Consider the following 22,558-nt stretch of genomic DNA (forward strand, 5'->3'; position numbering starts at 1 on the left):
ATGTTGAGCAAGAAGGTTCTATTTTTACATTCACAAGCCAGTCAAGACCTCAGTAATTGGCTCCTGCCTGTTTGTATAGCTCCAGGTCTTTCCATTCCCTGCCTTGCACTTGATAAATCTAACAGTACTGTACTATTTGTAGTTCTTCCTAATCTTACTCTTTTTTCATACTGTCCCTACTGCCAGGAATGCCTTTCATCCTGTTCTTTACCTGAATGACTCCTGTTCTTCGTCTAAGACTTACCCTTTCCTGATTCTTCCACTTTTCTCACATTGCCCCACCCACCCCATTAATACTTCTCAGTGACACCTTCTGATTATCTTTTATTGTTACACTTAACACATTGTTTGTAATTATCCATTGTATATATGTCTTCCCAGGAAAATTTGCTTTTCTTTTTTACAGGGACTATGTACCATAAGTACCTATACATCATAGAGACTGAACAAATGCTTAATGAATGAAGGATACAAGGAAGGAATAATGCATAGATGGAATAGAGGAGAAAGTTATTGGAATTAAACAGGACAAGGAATTTTGAGGATAGTGTGCAAGATTGCCTCTGAGATTTCTAGATTCTAGTTTATATTAACTCTGATTTAAAGAACAATTCATTTTAAAAAAAATTTAAAAACTGAATTCCAAGGACATCAGCAGAATGACAGAATAGGCAGCTCCAAGTTTCTATCCCTAAACAGAAACATTGAAAAACAAGCAAAAACTATCAGAACCAACTTTTTTCAGAACTCTGTAAAACAGTCAAAAGCTTATAGCAACCAAATACTGAATCAAGGAAAAGTAAACTTAAAAATGGTAGGAAAGCTCTTGGCTCTTTTATTTGCCCTTGCCTCACTACCTCTCCAGCTCTGCATTGGTCTTGAAGATAACAGTCCACATTACCATGTGGAACCCTAGTCTCTGGTTCTGGAGGAATCTCTAAGTTCAGTGTAAGCCTGACTAAGTGCAAGCCTGAAGGAGAGCCCCAGCCAGAATAAATCTACAAAGATTAGAGACTTTTCCCCCTCTTTTTCTTAGCTGTTGGCATTCAAAACACCAGCTAAACACAAACTAAAGGAACAAAGACTTCAATGACCACACATGACAAGGAATGCAGTCTTTGCAAAAATGATTTGAAAAAGTCACTAAACAGACTATTATAGCCTTCAACAAACAAACAACAAACCCTGGGGGACGGAAAGAGTGTGATGTTCAAAATTGCTGTATTATAATGTTCAAATATCAAGTTTCAACAAAAGATCACAAGACATACAAAGAAACGGGACAACATGACACATTTAAAGAAAAAAAATTCAGTGACCAAAAACTGTCCCTGAGGAAGCCCAGATATTGGGCTTACTAGACAAAGAATTTAAAACAAGTGCTTAAAACACAAAGAGCTAAAGGAAATCAGGAAAACAATATATGAATAAAATGATAATATCAATAAGGAGAAATTATAGAAAGGAACAAAACAAGTACTGGAGCTGAAAAGTACAATAACTGAAGTGAAAAATTCACCAGAGGGATTCAACAACAGATATGAGCAGGCAGAAGACAGAATCAGCAGACTTGAAGATAAGGACATTTGAAATTATTTAGTCAGAAGAGCAAAAAGAAAAAAGAAGGAAGAAAGTAAACAGAGCCTAAGGGAACTGTGGACACCATGAAGTGGACAAACGTATGCATTATAAGAATCTTAAAAGAAGAATGGGGGGCAGAAAGAATATTTGAAGAAATAATGGTTGAAAACTTCCAAAATTTGATGAAAGATATAAATTTACACATCTAAAAACCTCACCAAACTCCAAGCAGGATAAACTCTAAGAGATCAGCACCAAAAAACCTTATAATTGACTATCAAAAGCCAAAGACAGAAAGAACTGCCCCATAGTGTTTTCTAGGCTGTAATCATTACAGGAGCAGATTGCCATGTCTTTTCTCTCACAGAGCCACTAGGTGGATTCAAATCACCACCATTTCAGTTAGCAGTCAAGCACTTAACCATTGCATCACCAGGGCTCCTTTTATTTCCTACATGATTTAAAAGACAAATACATTTGAAATAATTATAAATCTAAAAGTATAATTATTATAATTATGTGTTTGGGCACACAATATATAAAGATGTAATTTGTGACAACAATAATATAAAGCAGAGATGGAGCTGTGTAGGAGCAGAGTTTTTGTATGCTATTAAAGTTAAGTTGGTATCATTTCAAACTAGATTATAAATTTAGAGTGTTAATTGTAATCTTTAGAGTAATCACAAAGAACATATTCAAAAAATATACACAAAAGTAAATTAGTAGGGAGTCAAAACTCTTCACTACAAAAAAATCATCTGAACACAAAAGAAAGCAATAATGGAGGAAAAGAACAAAAAAGGCAGAAGACATATGGAAAACAAATAACAGAATGAGAAATAAGTCCTTCTTTATACATATAAATAGATTAAACTCTCTAGTCAAAGGACAAAGATTGGCAGAATGGATTTTTAAAAAAGATGATCCAATTATATGCCGTCTATAAGAAACTCACTTTAGATCCAAAGACACAGATAGATTGAAAATGAAAGGATGGAAACAGATATTCCATGAAAATAGTAACCAAAAGAGAGGTGGAGTGGCTATACTAATATCAAAGAAAATATTCTTTATGTAAACTGTTACACTAGACAAAAAGTGACATTATGTGTCGATAAAAGAGTCAGTTCTTCAAGAAGATATAAAAAATTATACACACGTATGCACCAAACAGCAAAGTCCCAAAATATATGATACAAACATTGAAAGAAGGGAGAAACAGATACTTCTACAATAAGAGAGACTTTGGTGCACAACTTTCAATGATTGATTAAACAACGAGACAGAAGATGAGTAAGGAAATAGAGGACATGAACAACACTAGACCTATGAGAACACTCCACCCAACAACAGTAAGTATACACATTCTTCTCAAGTGCACATGGAACATTCTCCAGGATAGAGCATATGTTAGGCCATAAAACAAGTCTTAATAAATTTAAAAAGATTGAACTCATACAAAGTACATTCTTTGACCACAGTGGAATGAAGCTAGAAATCAGTAACAGAAGGAAAATCAGAAAATTCACAAATAGGTGGAAATTAAACAACACACTATTAAACATCTAATGGGTCAAAAAAATAAATCACAAGAGAAATTGTAAAATACTTAAATATTAATGAAAACAAAAACACAACATACCAGAATTTATGGGATGTAGTGAAGGCAGTGCTCTCAGGGAAATTTATAGCTGTGAATGCCTATATTAAAAAAAGAAGAGAAGTCTCAAATCAGTAACCTAACTTTATACCTTGAGGAACTAGAAAAAAAGAGCAAACTAAACCTAAAGCTAGCAGAAGGAAAGAAATAATAGATGATTAGAGTAGAGATAAATAAAGAATGGAAAGACAGTAGAGAAAATCAATCAAAGCAAAACTTGGTTCTTTGAAAAGATCAACTAAATTGTCAAACCTTTTTTAGATGGACAAAGAAAAAATGAAGATGCAAATAACTAAAACCAGAAATGAAAGTGGGGACATAACTGCGAATCCTACAGAAAGAAAAAGGATTTTAAGAGAATACTGCGAACAATTACACTTCAACAAATTAAAAAATCTAGATGAAATGGACAGACTCATAAAAACACACAAACTACCTTACCTGATTCAAGAAGAAATAGAAAATCTCAGCAGGCCTATACAGAGTGAAAAGACTGAGTCAGTGATCAAAAACCTCCCAACAAAGAAAAGTCCAGGACTAAATGGCTTTACTGGTGAATTCTGCCAAACATTTAAAGAAGACTTAGCAACAACCCTTCTCAAACTCTTCCAAAAAATAGAAGAGGAGGGAACACTTCTTAACTTATTCTATGAGGCCAGCATTACTGTGATTTTACACAATGACGGGCACCTTCTGTGTTTGTTTGCCAGCCGCACCCTTCCCCCACAAGGCATTTTTGTAAGCACGCTATGCTAATTTTTTTACAGCAACATGTGGAAGAGGACTGGCATGGGAGCACTTGTGAGGGTGCCTTAAGGGAAGAAGGTGCGGCTGGCAAACAAATGCAGAAAGCATGCATTATTTGTGTAAAAATATGCTACCGTGCTACAAAAGCCAGGTAAAGATGTCAAAAGAAGAGAAAATTACAGACCAATATTTCTTATTAATATTGATGCAAAATCCCTCAACAAAATACTAGCACACTGACTCCAACAGCATATTAAAAAGGATTGTATACTATGACTAAGTAGGATTAAGAATATCAGTCATTAGAGAAATGAAAATCAAAACTGCAATGAGATACCATCTCACCCCGACATTAGTGGCACTAATCAAAAGAACAGAAAATAACAAATGTTGGAGAGGTTGCAGGAAGATTGTAACTCTTACGCATTGCTGGTGAGAATGTAAAATGTACAACCACTGTGGAAAACAGTATGACACCTCCTTAAAAAGCCAGAAATAGAAATACCATACAATCTAGCAATCCCACTCCAAGGAATATATCCTACAGAAATAAGGGCACATCCAGACACCTTAAGGAACTGAGTTATTGGGGCTGAGGACTGGGGACCATGGTCTCAGGGGACATCTAAGTCAATTGGCATAACATAGTTCATAAAGAAAATGTTCTTCCTCCTACTTTGGTGAGTAGTGTCTGGGGTCTTAAAACCTTGCAAGCAGCCATCTAAAATACATCTGTTGGTCCCATCATGTTCAGAGCAAAGGAGAATGAAGAAAACCAAAGACACAAGGAAAATGTTAGTCCAGTGCACTCATGGACCACATGAACCACAGCCTCCAACAGCCTGAGCCCGGAAGAACTAGATGGTGCCCAGCTACCACCACCAACCGCTCTAACAGAGATCACAATAGAGGGTTCAGGACAGAGCAGGAGAAAAATGTAGAACAAAATTCAGATTCACAAAAAAGTCTGGACTTACTGATCTGACAGAGCTGGTGGAACCGCCAAGACTGTGGACCCTGGACACCCTACTAACTCAGAACTGAAGCTACTCCCAAAGTCCACCTTTCAGCCAAAGATTAGACAGGCCTATAAAACAATAACACAAATGAGGAATGTGCTTCTTAGTTCAATCAAGTATACGAGACCAAATAGGCAACACCTCCCAAAAAGCAAAGATGAGAAGGCAGGAAGGGACTAGAAAACTGGACAAATGGACATGGAGTACCTGGAGTAAAAAGGGAAAGGGGCAGAGTGCTGACACATTGCAGGGATTGCAACCAATTGAGAATCCAGCAATAAACCCATGCATCTATGACCAATGGATTTTCAACAAGGTGGCCAAATCTGTTGAATGAGAAAAGAATAATCTCTTCAACAAATAGTGCTGGAACAACTGAATTTCTACATGCAAAAGAATGAAGGTGGACCCTTACCTCATACCCTATATAAAAGTTATGTCAAAGTAGGATCAGTGACTTAATATAAAAGCTAAACCATAAAACTCTTAGAAGAAAACATAGGGACAAAGTTTCACAATCTTGGATTTGACAATGGATTCTTAGATATTTCACCAAAAGTAAAAGCAACAGAAGACAAAATGGATAAATTGGACCTTATCAAAATTAAAAACTTTTATGACTCAAAGGAATTTATCAAGAAAGTGAAAAGACAACCTACAGAATGGAGAAAATATTTGCAATTTTTATATCAGATAAGGGTTTAATTTCCAGAATACATAAAGATCCCCTACAACTCAACAACAAAAGGACAACTCAGTTTAAAAATGGGCAAATAACTTGAATAGACATTTTCCAAAGAAGATATACAAATGACCAATAAGCATATGAAAAGATGTTCAATATCATTAGTCATTAGGAAATGCGAATTAAAACCGCAAGGAAATACCACTTCAGTCTACTAAGATGGCTATAATAAAAAATAAATAAAAATGACAAGTGTTGGCGAGTCTATAGAGAAAGTAGAATCCTTGTACATTACTAATGGGAATGTACAATGGTGGTCACTTAAGAAAACAGTTTGATGATTCCTCAAAATTTAAATGTAGAATTGCCATATGACCCATAAATTCTATTCTGCCTAAAAAATTGGAAAACCAGGACTCAAACAGATTCTCGTATGCCAGCCTTCAAAGCAAGATTATTCACAGTAGCCAAAAGCAATCCAGGTATCCATCAACAGATGAGTACCATATTTTTATACAAATAATGTGTGCCTTCTGCATTTGTTTGCTGGCTGCGCCCTCCCTCCTGGATGCACCCTTACAAGCACCGCCATGCCAATCCTCGTCCACGTGTTGCTGTAAAAAAAAATAAAAAAAAAATTAGCAAAGTGTACTTATGAAAATACCTTGCAGGGGGAGAGTGCAGCCAGCAAACAAATGCAAAAGGCACAAGTTATTTTTGTAAAAATATGGTAGCTAAAATGTAGTGTATACATACAGTGGAATATTATTCAGACATAAAAGGAGTGAATTTCTGATATGTACTATAGCATGGATCAACACTGAAAACATTACGCTAAATGAAGTAAGCCAGAAACAAAAGGACAAATATTGTAAGATCCCACTTATATGATATTATCTAGAATAGGCAAATGCATAAAGACAGAAAGTAGATTAGTGGTTACCAAGGGCTAGAAGGGAGTGGGAAATGGGGAGTTATTACTCAATGGGTGATGAAAAAGTTTTTGTTTAGGGTAATAAAAATTTTGGAAGTAGTTCGTGGTGATGATTGCACAATGTTTTGACTATAAATAATGTCACTTAATTGTATACTTAAACATGATTAAAATGGCAAATTTTATATTATATATGTTGTCAGTGATAGTTGCCCTTGAGTTGGTTCCGACTCATGTCAAACTTCTGTGTACAGAATAGAACTGCTTCATAGGGTTTTCAAGGCTGTGTCCTTTTGGAAGCAGATCGCCAGGCTTGTCTTCCAGTGTACATCTAGGCAGGTTTGAACTGGCAGGCTTTTGGCTAGTAGTCAGGCACTCAACTGTTTGCACCACCATGATTTTAAAAAATTGAATTCCAAGAGGATAATTAGTAATCAAACTTAGAGCTATCATTGGCAGTTTAATGAAGTTGGTTAAGAAACAAACTGTTTTTACCCAAAGAATAACATAATAGTCCATTTTAAAGGTTGTTTTAAGCATTTATTTTTAATAATTAAACGTATCTAAAATGATTGTCATATTTGAAGAAATACACATTCATGGTAATGCATGCTTATAGTTTTTATAAGTACAGGTTGATAGAAAACACTGCAAAGCAACAAGAACATATTCTAACACAGATTAACTGTTAACTTTATGATATACGCTCTTTCCATGTTTTTTGCTATGTTTAGATGAGTGTGTTTGTGTATATTTAATATAAAACTGAATCATTTATAATCCTGTTATAATGCTTTTTTCACCTTTTAATAATATGTGATCATTTCCTCAATTAAATATTCTTTTATAATATTTTAACTTTTTGAGATAAAAATTTTCAAAAATATAGAAAGGTAGATAGAATAGTACAATGAACACCCAAATCCCCTGTACCTAAAGTCAGTGATTGTTAACTTGTTTTTTTGTGTGTGCTTTAGGTGAAAGTTTACAGCTCAAGTTAATTTCTCATATAAAAATTTATACACATATTGTTATGTGACGTTAGTTGCAATCCCTACAATGTGATAGCACACTCCCCCCTTTCTACCCCAGGTTTCTTGTGCCCATTCAACCAGTTGCTGTCCCTTCCTGCCTTCTCATCCTGCCTCCAGACAGGAGCCACCCACTTGGTCCCATATATCTGATTGAACTAAGAGACACACTCCTCATGAGTATGATTTTTTTGTTTTATAGTCCACTCTAATCTTTGTCTGAAGAGTGGGCTTCAGGAATGGTTTTAGTTCTGGGTTGACAGAGCAGCCGGGGGCTGTAGTTTCGGGAGTTCCTACAGTCTCCGTCAGACCATTAAATCTGGTCTTTTTACGTGAACTTGAGTTCTGCTTTGCACTTTTCTCCCTCTCCCTCCCAGGGAAGTCATTGGTGGTAGCTGGGCACCCTCTAGTTCTTCTGTTTTCATACTGGTGGAGTCTTTGGTTTATGTGGACCTTTTGTCTCTTGGGCTAATATTTTCTTTGTGTCTCTGGTGTTCTTCATTCTCCTTTGCTCCAAGTGGAGTGGGACCAACTGATGCATATTAGATGGCCACTCGCAAGACCCCAGATGCCACTCATCAAAGTGGGATGCAGAACATTTTCTTAATTAACTTTGTTATGCCAGTTGACCTAGATGTCCCCTGAAACTATGGTCCCCAGACCCCAGCCCCAGCTACTCTGTCCCTCAAAGTGTTTGGGTGTGTTCAGGAAACTTATTAGCTTTTGCTTTGGTCCAGTTGTGCTGACTTCCCCGGTATTGTGTGTTGTCCTTCCCTTCACTGAAGATAATTCTTATCTACTGTCTAGTTAGTGAATTCCCCTCGCTCTCCCTCCCCACCTTTTAACCATCAAAGAATGCTTTTCTTGAGTTCTTCTAATAGTGGTCTCATACAATATTGTCGTTTTGGTACTGACTTCGTTCAGCGTAATGTCCTCTGGATTCATCCATGTTGTGAGATGTTTTGTGGATTCATCATTGTTCTTTATCATTGCATAGTACTCCATTGTGTGTGTGTAGCATAATTTTTTTATCCATTCATCTGCTGATGGGCATCTAGGTTGTTTCCGTCTTTTTCCTATTGTGACCAGTGCTGCAGTGAACGTGGGTGTGCATATAGCTATTCATATGACGGCTCTTATTTCTCTAGGGTATATTCCAAGGAGTGGGATTGCTGGATTGTATGGTACTTCTAGTTCTAGCTTTTTAAGGAAGCACCAGATCATTTTCCAAAGTGGTTGTACTGTTGTACATTCCCACCAGCAGTGCATAAGTGTTCCAGTCTCTCCACAACCTCTTCAACATTTATTATTTTGTTTTTTTTGGATAAGTGCCAGCCTTGTTGGGGTGAGATGGTATCTCTTTGTAGTTTTGATTTGCATTTCTCTAATGGCTAATGGTCGTGAACATTTCCTCATGTGTCTGTTAGCCACCTGAATGTCTTCTTTGCTGAAGTATCTGTTCATATCCTTTGCCCATTTTCTGACTGGGTTGTCTTTTTGTTGTTGAGGTTTGTAGTATCTTATAGATTTTAGAGATTAGACCCTTATCAGATATGTCATAGCCAAATTTTTTTTTCCCAGTCTGTAGGTTGTCTTTTTACTCTTTTGGTAGTCTTTTGATGAGCATAACTGTTTGATTTTTAGTAGCTCCTGGATATCTAGTTTCTCTTCTGGTATTTGTGTATTGTTAGTTATGGTTTGTATACTATTTATGCTATGTATTAGGGCTCCTGGTGTTGCCTCTATTTTTTATCCCATGGTTTTTATCATTTTAGATTTTATATTTAGGTCTTTGATCCATTTTGAGTTAGTTTTTGTACATGGTGTGAGGTATGGGTCTTGTTTCATTTTTTTGCAGATGGATATCTGGCTACATAAGTACCATTTGTTAAAGAGACTGTCTTTTCCCTTTAACGGACTTTGGGCCTTTGTCAAATATCAGCTGCTCATAGGTGGTAATTGTTAACAATTTACCATATTTTTCTCCTTCATATACAGGACATCTAAAAAATCTTAATGATTGAGTTTTAAACCTTAATAATAAATGCTACAAACTTACAAAACAAATATTAGCATTTGAAATTTAATTATTTACATTTTTTATACTCTTTGGATTTGTGATTTTATTAAGTAAATTTTTTATGTTAACTTTTTGTTTCATTTCCTATCATCGAAAATGGCAAACATTGACTCTAACAGAACATTTTAATTAAAAATTTATTATGGAAAATTCACCAAAAAATCAATGTAAATAAAGTTTGGGATTTTTTTTTTTTAGTGTTTGTAGCACTTAAACTTTTGAAATTAAAACCTAAACTGCACAAAAGCAATTAAGATGTATATGTATATATACTTTTTTTTTGCTAAAACATAATAATTCACCCCTAAAAAAACTTCAACATGCATCTTCCACAAATAATATTTTCCTACATAATCACAATACCATTATCACATCTAACAAAGTTGACAATAATTTCCTAATATCATCTGATGCCTAGTACATATTCAAACTTCTCCAGTTGTTTCCAGAATGTCTTTTTAGCTGTTTTTTTTGGAACCATGAGCCACTCAAGGATCACAACTCATATTTGGTTGTTATATTTCTTAAATCCCTTTTAAGCTAGCATGGTGTCTGCATTCTCCCCCCTTTCTTTTCATGACATTTGCTTTTTGAAAAAAACAGGCCAGATGACTTGTAGACTGTTCCAAATTCTGGATTTGTCTGATTGTTTTCTTGTGATAGTATTTAACTTGATGTTTTTGATGTTTTCCTTCTATTTCTGTATTTCCTGAAAAATGGATGATAGGTCTAAAATCTTTGTTAGGTTCAGGTTAAATGTTTTTTGCAAGAATGCTTTATAAGTAATAATGAGATTTTTAATGGTTACTGACTCTTTCATAGTATGGCTGTGCTGTTATAATTAAAGAATTCCTTATTGTTGAACATAAATGTGTTTAAATGAGTATCTCAGTATAGCTTTAAAATCATCCCTTTTCTATCCATTCCTTTATGAGAAGGTATTTTGGATATATCTGTCTCTGCTTTCCAGAAAGTCTGCTGAGCAGTTATTGCTAGAAAATGTCAGCACCTTTTGAAACTTAGTAAATTGTAGCTCCAAAAACAGGCATAGATATTTTTTAATTCCCATTTCAAAAGCTACTGTAAGATGTACTATGTATACCTCATATGTTATAACTTTAAGTACCAATACTTAAATATATGGTATATAACTGACAAAAGAACTTTCACTAAGTGTCTTGTATAATAAATTGGCATTTGGATTTATTCAGACTGATAATCCCCAAAGGAACACAAACTCTTGTTTATTAATTCCTGGTTATTTCTAAGGAAACGGTGCATTTGATTTTTTTAAATTTTTTTTATTTTTAGGTATTTGAATGTTTTGCTCCATTCTAGATTCATACAAAAATCTACCACCCTTTCCAGACTCCTGAAATGTCTTTATCTTTCTCTCCTTATCCTGGGCTTTTTTCTTCCCTCATTTCTTTTTTCCATGTTAAAAATCAACAGTTTATGCATAGTTTGTTAAATGACTCTAAATTTGAGACTTAGCTTAAATTAAATCCCCAGGGAGGATAAATGATCCAGATTTAAATCTGAGCAAGCATATTTATTGTGGTCATCAACCAGATAGTAGTATACATCTACTTTTAACTAAATCGGACTTTGTGAGTATAGAAATAATCCTGCAACTTCAGATTTGTATGGTGCTGTATGGTTTACAAAACATTTTCTTATACATATTTCATTTGCACTCCACAACAAACCATTGGGATAGGACATGTAATATCCATATTCTCATTTTAGAGACCAGTAAGCCAAGGCTCAGAAAAGCTGCATGATTTGCCTAAAGACACATCAGCATTAAGTAGTAGAGGCCAAATAAGAGCTCAGGCATTCCAACACAGGTAAATATGACGTGCACTATACCACCCATACTTCAGTTTTCAACAACAAGTCCAGTACTGCAGGATTCAATTATCAATCTTTTTCTCTCCTTTTCAGATTTCACCTCTGAAATTTAAAACAAATCTTTTTCAATATTATTTTTGAAAACCTCTGAATGAAGCATTTTTAAGAAAACAGCTTGCTGGTGTTCAAACAGTTTAAAGCAAGTGTGACCAATACTGTGGCATTTTTACTAAATTTCTTTCATCTTAAATATCACGTTTGTAGGACGCACATTAATTTTACCAGGGCAGCAGAGGAGACTCAAGCACCAGCATTCTTCACTCGAAGTGAGAAATTGAGTTCCAAGAGTAAATAAAAACAAGATTGAATGTTTAAATCCTCTGCTAGGCTTTTTGAACTTATATACTCATTAAATGTTTATTGGAGTGGTGGGATTACAAAGGATTTGGGGAGCTTCATCAACTGGTATATAGTTAATCACTAAGTAAAACACTACATTTGATAAAGTGTTTCTCACGATGCCACATTCAATCCATCTTAATGAAAACGGCTTCAAACTGATTTAATTTGAGAGCACTTGGTAGTGAGAGTGCTCATAGTTCTTTCTGCCTTTTTCTCGAGGAATTCACAATACTTGCAGTCGGAGCTCTGTATCTTGTGCTCCAGCTTCAGTAGAGCAAGTATTCTAAGTTCTTGTGTTTCTTTTAGGTATATTGCAACAGAGTTTTACTGACAATGTGCCGATAAGTTTTATAACCACCTCCCTTGCCTTTAACTATTAGGGATGCTCATTCGGTTGAGGGCCATAATTATGTATCACATGCCTATGGGCCGTGGATATAGGGGTTTCCTGCCCTTGAGAAGCTCACAGTCTAGTGGAGAAGACAAGACAATGTAAACAGACCCTTACAGTATAATATGTTGTAGAGGCGAAGAGGAGAGATACCTCATCTGTCTTAGAAGTTCAGGGGGAGAATTTCTAGAGGAGGTACTTCTGAACTAAATCTTATAAGATGAGGAATCACAGAAGGATTATCAAAAGCAAAGAAATGAAGATTAAAATGAGGAAACTACAACCAGTTTGGTGTTACTGGAGCATAAAATGGAGGACAGGAGTTCCATTGCAAGCCATGAAGCTGGGAAGATCAGCAGGACCAAGGCATAGAGGGAGCCTTGATTCCCTGGCAATAGCCAGCATTTAAGATATTTGTTAAGTGAAGCTTCTGTCTTTTCTTACAAGTAAGTAAGAGCCAATGGTTAGTTAGCTTCCTTAATTAAGGTTGCACAAAAGTTATATGGCCACACCATGATTCCCTAGAAGTCAGCTGACTCCCATCTTTGTTTCTTAAAGAAGACTTCTTTTCTCCTTATAACCTCCCCATCTCTCATTCCTACTATCCTTGAATTCTCTTTTCTACAACAAAAAGTACCTTAAAGAATGACTAGACATTTGTGGTGACTAAAAATCAACCAAAACCAACCGGTTGATATTCAGCCATTTCAGGAGGTAGCATATGATCAGGAACTGATGGTACTGAAGGAAGAAGTCCAAGCAGCACTGAAGACTTCGGCAAAAAACAAGGCTCCAGGAATTGACGGAATATCAGTTGAGATGCTACAACAGAAGGATGCAACGCTGGAAGTGCTCACTCGTCTATGCCAAGAAATTTGGAAGACAGCTACCTGGCCAACCGACTGAAAGAGATCCATATTTGTGCTCATTCCAAAGAAAGGTGATCCAACAGAATGCGGAAAGTATTGAACAACATCATTAACATCACATGCAAGGAAAATTTTGCTGAAAATAATTCAAAAGCAGTTGCAGCAGTACATCGACAGAGAACTGCGAGAAATTCAAGCTGGATTCAGAAGAGGATGTGGAATGATGTCAGATGGATCTTGGCTGAAAGCAGAGAATACCAAAAGGATATTTACCTGTGTTTTATTGACTATGCAAAGGTATTCGACTATGTGGATCATAACAAATTATGGATAACATTGTGAAGAATGGGAATTCCAGAATACTTAATTGTGTTCATGCAAAACCTGTACATAGACCAAGAGGCAGTTGTTTGAACAGAACAAGGGGACATTGTGTGGATTAAAATTAGGAAAGGTGTGTGTCAGGGTTATATCACTTCACCATACGTATTCAATCTGTATGCCAAGCAAATAATCCAAGGAGCCAGACTATATGAAGAAAAATGCAGCATCAGGACTGGGGGAAGACTCATTAACAACCTGCAGTATGCAGATGACACAGCCTTGCTTGCTGAAAGTGAAGAGGACTTGCAGCACTTACTGAAGAAGATCAAAGACCACAGCCTTCAGTACGGATTATACCTCAACATTAAAAAAAAAAATCCTCACAACTAGACCAATAAGCAACATCATGATAAATGGAGAAAATATTGAAATTGTCGAAGATTTCATTTTATTTGGATCCACGTCAACACCCAGGAAGCACCAGTCAAGAAATCAAAAGACGTTACTGCATTGGGCAAATCCGGTGCAAAAGACCTCTTTAAAGTATTAAAAAAGTAAAGATGTCACTTTGAGGAATGAGGTACGCCTGACCCAAACCATGGTATTTTTAGTCACCTCATGTATGTGAGGGCTGGACAGTGAATAAGGAAGACCAAAGAAGAAGTGATGCCTTTGAGTTATGGTATTGAGAAACAACATTGGATATACCATTGTCTTAGGCTGAGTTCTCTAGAGAAGCAAAACCAGTAAAGTGTATAAATATATATAGAGAGAGATTATATCAAGGAAACAGCTCACGCAATTGTAGAGGCTAGAAATCTCAAGTCCATGGATCAGGGTAGAGGCCTCTCTCAAGTCACACAGCCACAGAAGCTGGCAAGCCCAAGATCGGCAGGTCGGCGGAGAGCAGGGTTCCTGCTCACAGGCTGTGCAAATCAACGAATCCCAGGTTCGGCAGATAAGCTGACAGCTCAAGTCCCAAGAACGGGAGATGAGACAACAGGAAGCAGCCGCGGGATCCAGAGAGAGCAAAAAGCAAGAACGTCTGCTTACATTCAGATGCGGGCCACACCCCCAAGGAGACTCCGTTTCATCTGATTGGCTACTCACAGTATATTCAATCATGGGAGTGATTACGTTAAAACACTGAGAATCATGGCCAGCCAAGTTGACACACAGTCTTAACCATCACAACCATGAACTGCCATAAGAACGAACAAATCTGTCTTGGAAGAAGTACAGCCAGAATGCTTCTTAGAAGTGAGTATGACGAGACTTCGTCTCATGTAGTTTGGACATGTTATCAGGGGGGACCAATCCCTGGAGAAGGACATCATGCTTGGTAAAGTTAGAGGGTCGGCAAAAAAAAGGAAGACCCTCAGTGAGATGGATTTACACGGTGGCTGCAACAATGGAATCAAACATAGCAACAATTGTGAAGATGGCGCAGGACCCGGCAGTGTTTTTTGTTGTATTTAGGGTCACTATGACTCGGAACAGACTGGAGGGCCCCTAGTAACAACAGCATTAAAAGTCTCAATGCCAGATATTATCTCACATATGAAGTCTTGTTCCTTTTCAAGCATTTCCTTGAGAGATTGGACTTTGATATCCATAATTGTGTTTCACCTTTATAGTTCTAGACTTCAAACTCAGTGCTGTTTCCAGTATTACACATAAATTAATTCCTGATTTCTCACTTAGTAGCTCTGTGGCCCCAAACAAGTAATGAACCTGTTTCTGGTCTGAAAAAAAGGGAGTGATGATAATATTTAGTCCATGGTTGTTCTGAGGATTAAATGGGTTGCTGTACAAAAAGACACCCAGCACAGTGGCTAATTTAGAAGGTACTGTAAGGCCATTTTGGAAAGATTTGAGAAATGTTTGTAAAATAACCATAGTGATTTTCTCATGCAGTTCATAAACTGGCTCTAAGAACAGTACTACAAAGGAATTTGGAGAACCCCTATGAGCATTAGGATACCACTAAAATTAGTGCTTCACTTTAACAGTGCTTGTTAGTGTTTCAAGTTCTATTATATTTATTTTTCAAAATCCGGTTATTTTAAAGTAGTGCCGCCTCTACTTCCTCATCTTCAAACAAATCTCAGTGCCGTCACTGATAAATGTCTTTTAAGAGATTAAAGAAAAAAAAAACTACACAAACGTGAGGTTACACGTGTAGTTGGTAAGTTTCTAGCACCCCATCTTCCAGAAAACAAGGCAAACAAACTTCTTTGAACTTGAAAAATGTGCCCATTCTGTTAATCTTGTCTGTGTCATCGTTTCAGTTAAATTCATTAAAGGCAGGTCCATGTTTTTTAGAGTAATTTTATGTGACATCTGGGCTAGCATCCTAACCATGTGTGAGATAAGAACTATGATGCTAATATAATTCTTTTTAGAATAATAATTTTTCATTATACAAATATATGTTTGTAAAAAATAATGAAATTAGCATAGATACATATAAAGTAGGAAATAAAAATTACCACATAATCTTAATCCTGAAAAATAACCACAGTCAAATATTTTTTTAATGTGATTTCTTTAAAAAGTCTACAAACATGTTTATCAGTGAAAAAAGATGATATATTTTACATAAATGCAACTAACCTAAATAATGCTATTCTGTAATTAGATATTTCTACTAAATAGTATACTGCTAGTGCTGTATTTAAAATTTCCTTTATTTCTCTAATTTAGTTATTAAATCTGCCTAATTAAAGTGTTAAAAAAATCTTTAGTATCCATATTAAAATTAGTTTCAACATAGACCTGCTGTCTAAAATTTTCTTCCCTGTTTATAGTTGTTCATCATCTTTTTGAGAGGCATTAACCATATTTGAAAACTGGAATATAGGTAAAATTTATTAAAATATCAGAAGCAAAGCTGATTTCCATTCATAGACTTTATCCATATTTGTATCAGTTCTCCCAAAGGGCCCTCCCTGGTCCTAGTAAGTATTTGTTATTCATATTACCTATCTTAAAAGGATAAAAAGCTAAATTGGATCTCTAAGTAAGTTCAAGAAATCTGTTCCATACCTAATCTTAAATGTTGTTGCTTGAAAATAAGAGGTATGGCAGAACAAATGCCAATCAAACTTCTCAAGTTTGAATTTTGACTCCCAATTGGCGAGCTGTACCTAACAACAACATACTATTAACAAGGTTACCTAACCTTTCTAAGCATCAATTTTTACATTTAAACATTTGGATTATAATACATACCTTACAAGATTGTTTAACAAAAAATTAATATGTGTAAAACATCTTTGAAGTGTATGTGAAACATCTTTGAGATTGTTTGCTTAAAGTAGATGGACATTCAACAAATCAGGCAGTTTTGGATTTGAGACTAGGCCCTGACACTGACTAGCTATGTAAGCTTCCAACTTACTGCCTGTAAAATGTAGATAAAAATATCTTGGCAATCAACCCACCTTGGAGTAATGATTTCTTACCTCTATAGTAGCCAGGTTATTCAGATATGCATGTTAGGGAAATTGAATAGGCCTATTTAATTGTTAATATACGGTACATGTAAGAGAGCAATAGGAGACAGAGCTAGAATAGAGAAGTAGACTGGGATGATCTCATCATGAAAATCCCATAATGCCGGAAAATGACTTTTTTTGGTTAAGCAAATGGTTAACTATTGAAAGCTTTTGAAGAGGAGGGGGGACCTTATCAGAATTGTACTATAGAAATAATAATATGGTAGTTTGCAAGATGGATTGGAGGGGAGAAATTGGTGACAATGCGACTGAGCAACTGTGTACATTTGAATATGGTGGATATAGGGTATCAGGTGTTTAGATTAGAAAATCATAGTACAGTAATAGCACAATGTAGTTTAAAAACTTCTTGGCTCTGAATTTCACAAAACCTGTTCACCTTTGTGTTCCTTTTTATAATATATATCTTATAATATCCTATTTCTCCCCCATCCTCCTTAGAGTACCTAACAAAATAGAAGAAAATTATACTACTTTTGCCATACATCTATACTAATGAGTTCTGGCCTTTCCTCTGTGTAGCATTTCAATAGAATATGTTGATTTTATGTTTGCCTTATCATTTACCGTCTTTTATAAAGAAGTATATTAAGTAAAGCAAGATATTTCTGATCTTACATAGTGCATAGTATCTTTATTAAAGATATTTGAAGCTCATACCACAAAGAGCTAATTTTCCTAACATAGCCACTTATGAAGGTCTGTCTATGTGTGAGATAAGAACTATGATGCTAATGTAATTATTTTTAGAAAAATAACTTTTTGTTTTACAAATAATATATGCCAATAAAAAATAATGAAAATAATACAGATACACACAAAATAGAAAATAAAAATTACCACATAATCTCAATCCTGAAAAATAACAACTATTAAATATTTTAATCAATAAGAAAAAGACAACAACCCAGTATGGGCAAGCAATATAAACACGTATTTCACAGAAAAGGAAATAAAAATGGCTCATAAAATATCCAAAGATGTTTCTTGTAATACAAGAAGTGCAGAAGAAAACTATACTAATGTATCATTTTTACCTATCATATGAGCAAAATTGTTTTCTATGTATATACTGTTGTATATGAGAAATAAGGTAAATACAAGGATATTTATTATAGCATTGTTTATAATAGCAAAACACTGGAAATATCTTAAATTTCCATCAGTAAAGGAGTGATTAAATAAATAATGGTACGTTTATACTGTAGAATAATTCAGGTTACATCACGATTCAGGATGACAGCTGGAATTCCAGCTAGCACTTCTGCTTACATTGGCCAAAACTTGGTTACTTAGTTACACTTGATAGAAAGGGAGACTGCAAATGTAGTCTTTATTCCGGTCATCTATTAATCCAGCTAAAAAAATTAACGAAAGAAGAAAGACATTCTCTCACTAAGGAAGAAATGGAAAATAAATATGTATAGACTAACCAGGTTGGTTGTTCAAACCCACCAGCTGTTGTGCGGGAGAAAGACGTGGCAGTCTGCTTCTGTAAAGATTTACAGCCTTGGAAACCCTGTAGGACAGTTCTACTCTGTCCAGTAAGGTTGCTATCAGTTGGAGTCGACTCAGTGGCATTGGCTTTAAACAGCCTCTGCTACTCCTGTTAAGTGAATAGTTAAGATTTACTTCAGTTCTACGTGCTTAAACTCAGTTTACCTTGTTTTTATAATTTACGATATTCTACTTCAAAGTCTGTCTGCCAGACAATACTTGACAGTATTAAAAAGCTACTGAAAATGTGTACCCACGAATCACTAGAATTCATATGATTTTCAGCAAGAATACATTATTATGAATACATTTTCAATGAAGAATTACTGTTAGTGTATCTTTAATCTTTATTCCTGTGGTCCTCCCCCCACCTCCTAGAATGTGGAAACCGATGAGAAAAGTAGGCTATGGGTTCTTTTCTCTTACTAAATGGCCAGAAAGTAGAGGAGAGGCTTGCTTACCAATGCCTTTCAAAGTGCTCCTCATGTTCTCACTCATATTGTTGTTCTTCCTTCCTATTTAACAGGTAGTGCTATCACTCCCAGAAGAGAATAGTAGAGTATCAGAAAAGTCCTGCCTGTACTTTATGAAGCTGCTTTTCTAATCCTTGTTATGGATTGAATTGTGACCCCCCCCCACAAAAAAAAATTATGTTGAAGTTCTAACCCCTGTACCTGTGAATATGACCCCATTTGGAAATACAGATTTTCTTTTGTTATGTTAATGAGGTCATAATGGAGTAGGGTGGATCCTAATCCTAATCCCTTCTGAGTAGTGTCTTATAAAAACAGCAAAATAGACACAGGTTGGAGGGGGGAGTAGACACCATGTGAAGATACATATGCAAGCAGTCAAGGAATGCCCTAGGCTACTGACAAGAAAAGAGTTCCTTAGAGCCATGGCCTGATTTGGAGTTGACCCTCCAAAACTGAGAGACAATAAATTCCTGTACTTTAAAGCCACCCACTTGTGGTATCTTTTGTTATGACAGCACTAGGTAACTGAGACAGTGTACTGCTAAGTGTTTACCCGGAAACCAGTAAGATAGGATCTTTGGCCTGAAATTCTTACTTCCTTGTCTCCATACTCCCTTTACCAACCTCTCCAAAGAGTATACCCGCATCTCTACAATTAATTGTAATGGCCAGAGTCATTGGAGAAACTTCTAATTTCCTTGTTCATAGAAACTTCAGCCTTATGTTGGCTTTCTTTAAAGACATTTCATGACCTGAGTAGTACAGTCTCAGCAATGAAAACTGTTAAAGCTCCTGGACAAAATAAGCATTTCTCAGCTTATTTGATGACAAGAGTTTGATTTTGCTTCATGTGACTTCCAAATGAGCGATCTCCCTGTATGAGATCCAAAGAAGTATCAAAATTTCTGAATACTTTCCCAAAGAAGCTTCAGGGTAAAGACACCATGCTGACATCTTCAGTGACTGTTTCCTTTTGGAACCTCTCCAATTCCGTTGTTGCTTATTGTTGTTAGGTGCTGTCAAGTCAGTTCTGACTCTTAGCAACCCTGTGCACCACAGAATGAAAGAATGAAACACTGCCCGGTTCTGCTTCATGCGAACAATCATTGTTACGCTTGTGCCCATTGTTGCAGCCACTGTGTAAATCCATTTTGTTCAGGGTCTTCCTCTTTTTCGCTGACCCACTACTTTACCAAGCATGATGTCCTTCTCCAGGGACTGATCCCTGCTGACAACATGTCCAAACTATGTAAGACATAGTCTCACCATCCATGCTTCTAAAGATCACTCTGGTTATACTTCTTCCAAGACAGATTTGTTCGTTCTTTTGTCAGTCCATGGTATATTCAATATTCTTCGCCAACACCACAATTCAAAGGCGTCAGTTTTTCTTCGGTCTTCCTTATTCATTGTTCAGCTTTCGCATGCATATGATACGATTGAAAATACCATGGCTTGGGTCAGGCACACCTTAGTCTTCAAGGTGACATCTTTGCTTTTCAACACTTTGAAGAGGTCCTTTGCAACAGATTTGCCCCATGAATGCAGCTTTTGATTTCCTGACTACTGCTTCCATGGGTGTTGATTGTGGATCCAAGTAAAATGAAATCCTTGACAACTTCAGTCTTTTTTCCGTTTATCATGATGTTGCTTATTGGTCCAGTTGTGAGGATTTCTGTTTTCTTTATGTTGAATTGTAATCCATACTGAAGGCTGTGGTCTTTGATCTTCATCAGTAAGTGCTTCGAGTCCTCTTCACTTTCAGCAAGCAAGGTTGTGTCATCTGCATATTGCAGGTTGTTAATGAGTCTTCCTCCAAACCTGGTGCCCCTTTCTTCTTCATATAGTCCAGCTTCTCGGATTATTTGCTCAGCGTACAGATTGAGTAGTCTGTTAGTCTCTGAAATCACCATGTGCTTTGAGAGCTGAACTAGGCAAAGTGTCACGATTCATTCAACGATATAACCTGCACTCTGATTCTTCACTGTTTAAAAATAACTAGCTTAGAGTTCCTTAAACACATTGCACCATTGACACCACAGGCCCTTTCCAAACTTTACTCTGCTTTATCTCTGTCACTTTTTCTCATCACTATTGCATAAATTTAAAATTCAGCTCAAGTCGAAAGAGTCAGTTACTATATCCTACTTTTAAAATTCAGCTCAAATATTGCCTTCACAAAGAAGCAGCCAGTCTGATGTTTGTGCCCTGGGGCCCTAGGACATCTCTGTTATAGCACTCACATCTCTGATTTGCTAGCCACTCCCACTAAATTGTAAACACGTTGAGGTAGCTGTCTTATCCCGTTGGTATCTCTAATGTCTGGCACAGTTGGCTCATAAAAGGCACTCAGTAGATATCTGATAAATGTAGAATCTACTCAGAGGAGGGGATCTGATTTTGTTCCTCTTACATATGCCTAGCTCTTAACATTAGTTCCTGGTATGAGTTTTTTACAAAAAAAAAGAAAGTTTATTGATAATGATGGTAATTTTGAAGCAGTTGTTTGCTTATAGATTCCTGTGCTTTAAAGTATGTAAGCAAGAAAAGGTTAATGCAGAACTGTATGCTACTTTGCAGAATCATAATTTTATCAAGTTGTTTGTTGTTGTTAGTTGCCATCAAGTCTGTTCCCACCCCATGTGTGTAGAGTAGAACTGTGCTCCATAGCGTTTTGGAGGCTGTGACCTTTCAGAAGCAGATGGCTAAGCCTGTCTTCTAAGGCGCCTCTGGGTGGGTTCAAGCTGCTAACCTCAGTGGCATAACTAGGGGGGTGCATGGTGACACTGTCTGGGTGACACCAAAATAACTGTCTATAGAATTTTTTTTTTTTTTTTTTTTTTTTACTGTGCTTTAGATGAAGGTTTAGGAGCAAATTAGTTTCTCTTTAAACAATTAATATACATACTGTTTTGTGACATTGGTTGCCAACCCTGCGATGTGTCAACACTTTCCCCTTCTCTACCTTGGGTTCCCCATTCCCATTTGTCCAGCTTTCCTGCCCTCTCCTGCCTTTTTGCCCCTGGGCTGGTGTGCCCATTTAGTCTTACATACATAGTTGAGCTGAGTGTATTAGTGTTTGTTTTATGGGCCTGTCTAATCTTCGGCTGAAGGGTGAACCACAGGAGTGACTTTAGTACTGAGTTAAAAGGGTGTCCCGGGGCCATACGCTCGAAGTTGCTCCACTCTCTGTCAGACCAGTAAGTCTGGTCGTTTTTTTCTGAGTTTGAATTTTTGTTCTACCCACACCGGGTGACACTACCAGAGGAGGTGACACCAAAATGACTGTCTATAAAATTTTTGTGTAGTGTTTCAGCAGCAATTTATTATTTTTTATAAAAGTATCCCTGTAGTTAGTTACAACAAGAAAAACATTTTTCGTAAGCCCAGCTTACATGTATCAATATACCTACAAGGCTAAATTTCTATGCGAATTTACTTTTTGAACCTTCTAATGAGCTCTGGTCAGAGCTGTCATTATTAC

At 36.3% G+C, this 22,558-nt stretch overlaps 1 protein-coding gene across 4 annotated transcripts in view; it reads left to right on the forward strand.

Annotated features, from left to right (window-relative positions):
• Nucleotides 1–22,558, forward strand: part of FAF1 (Fas associated factor 1) — a 573,118-nt gene that overhangs the window by 394,900 nt on the left and 155,660 nt on the right. The window lies entirely within an intron of this gene.

This window comes from Trichechus manatus, unplaced genomic scaffold (assembly GCF_000243295.1).
Source record: "Trichechus manatus latirostris isolate Lorelei unplaced genomic scaffold, TriManLat1.0 scaffold00015, whole genome shotgun sequence".
Taxonomy (NCBI): domain Eukaryota; kingdom Metazoa; phylum Chordata; class Mammalia; order Sirenia; family Trichechidae; genus Trichechus; species Trichechus manatus.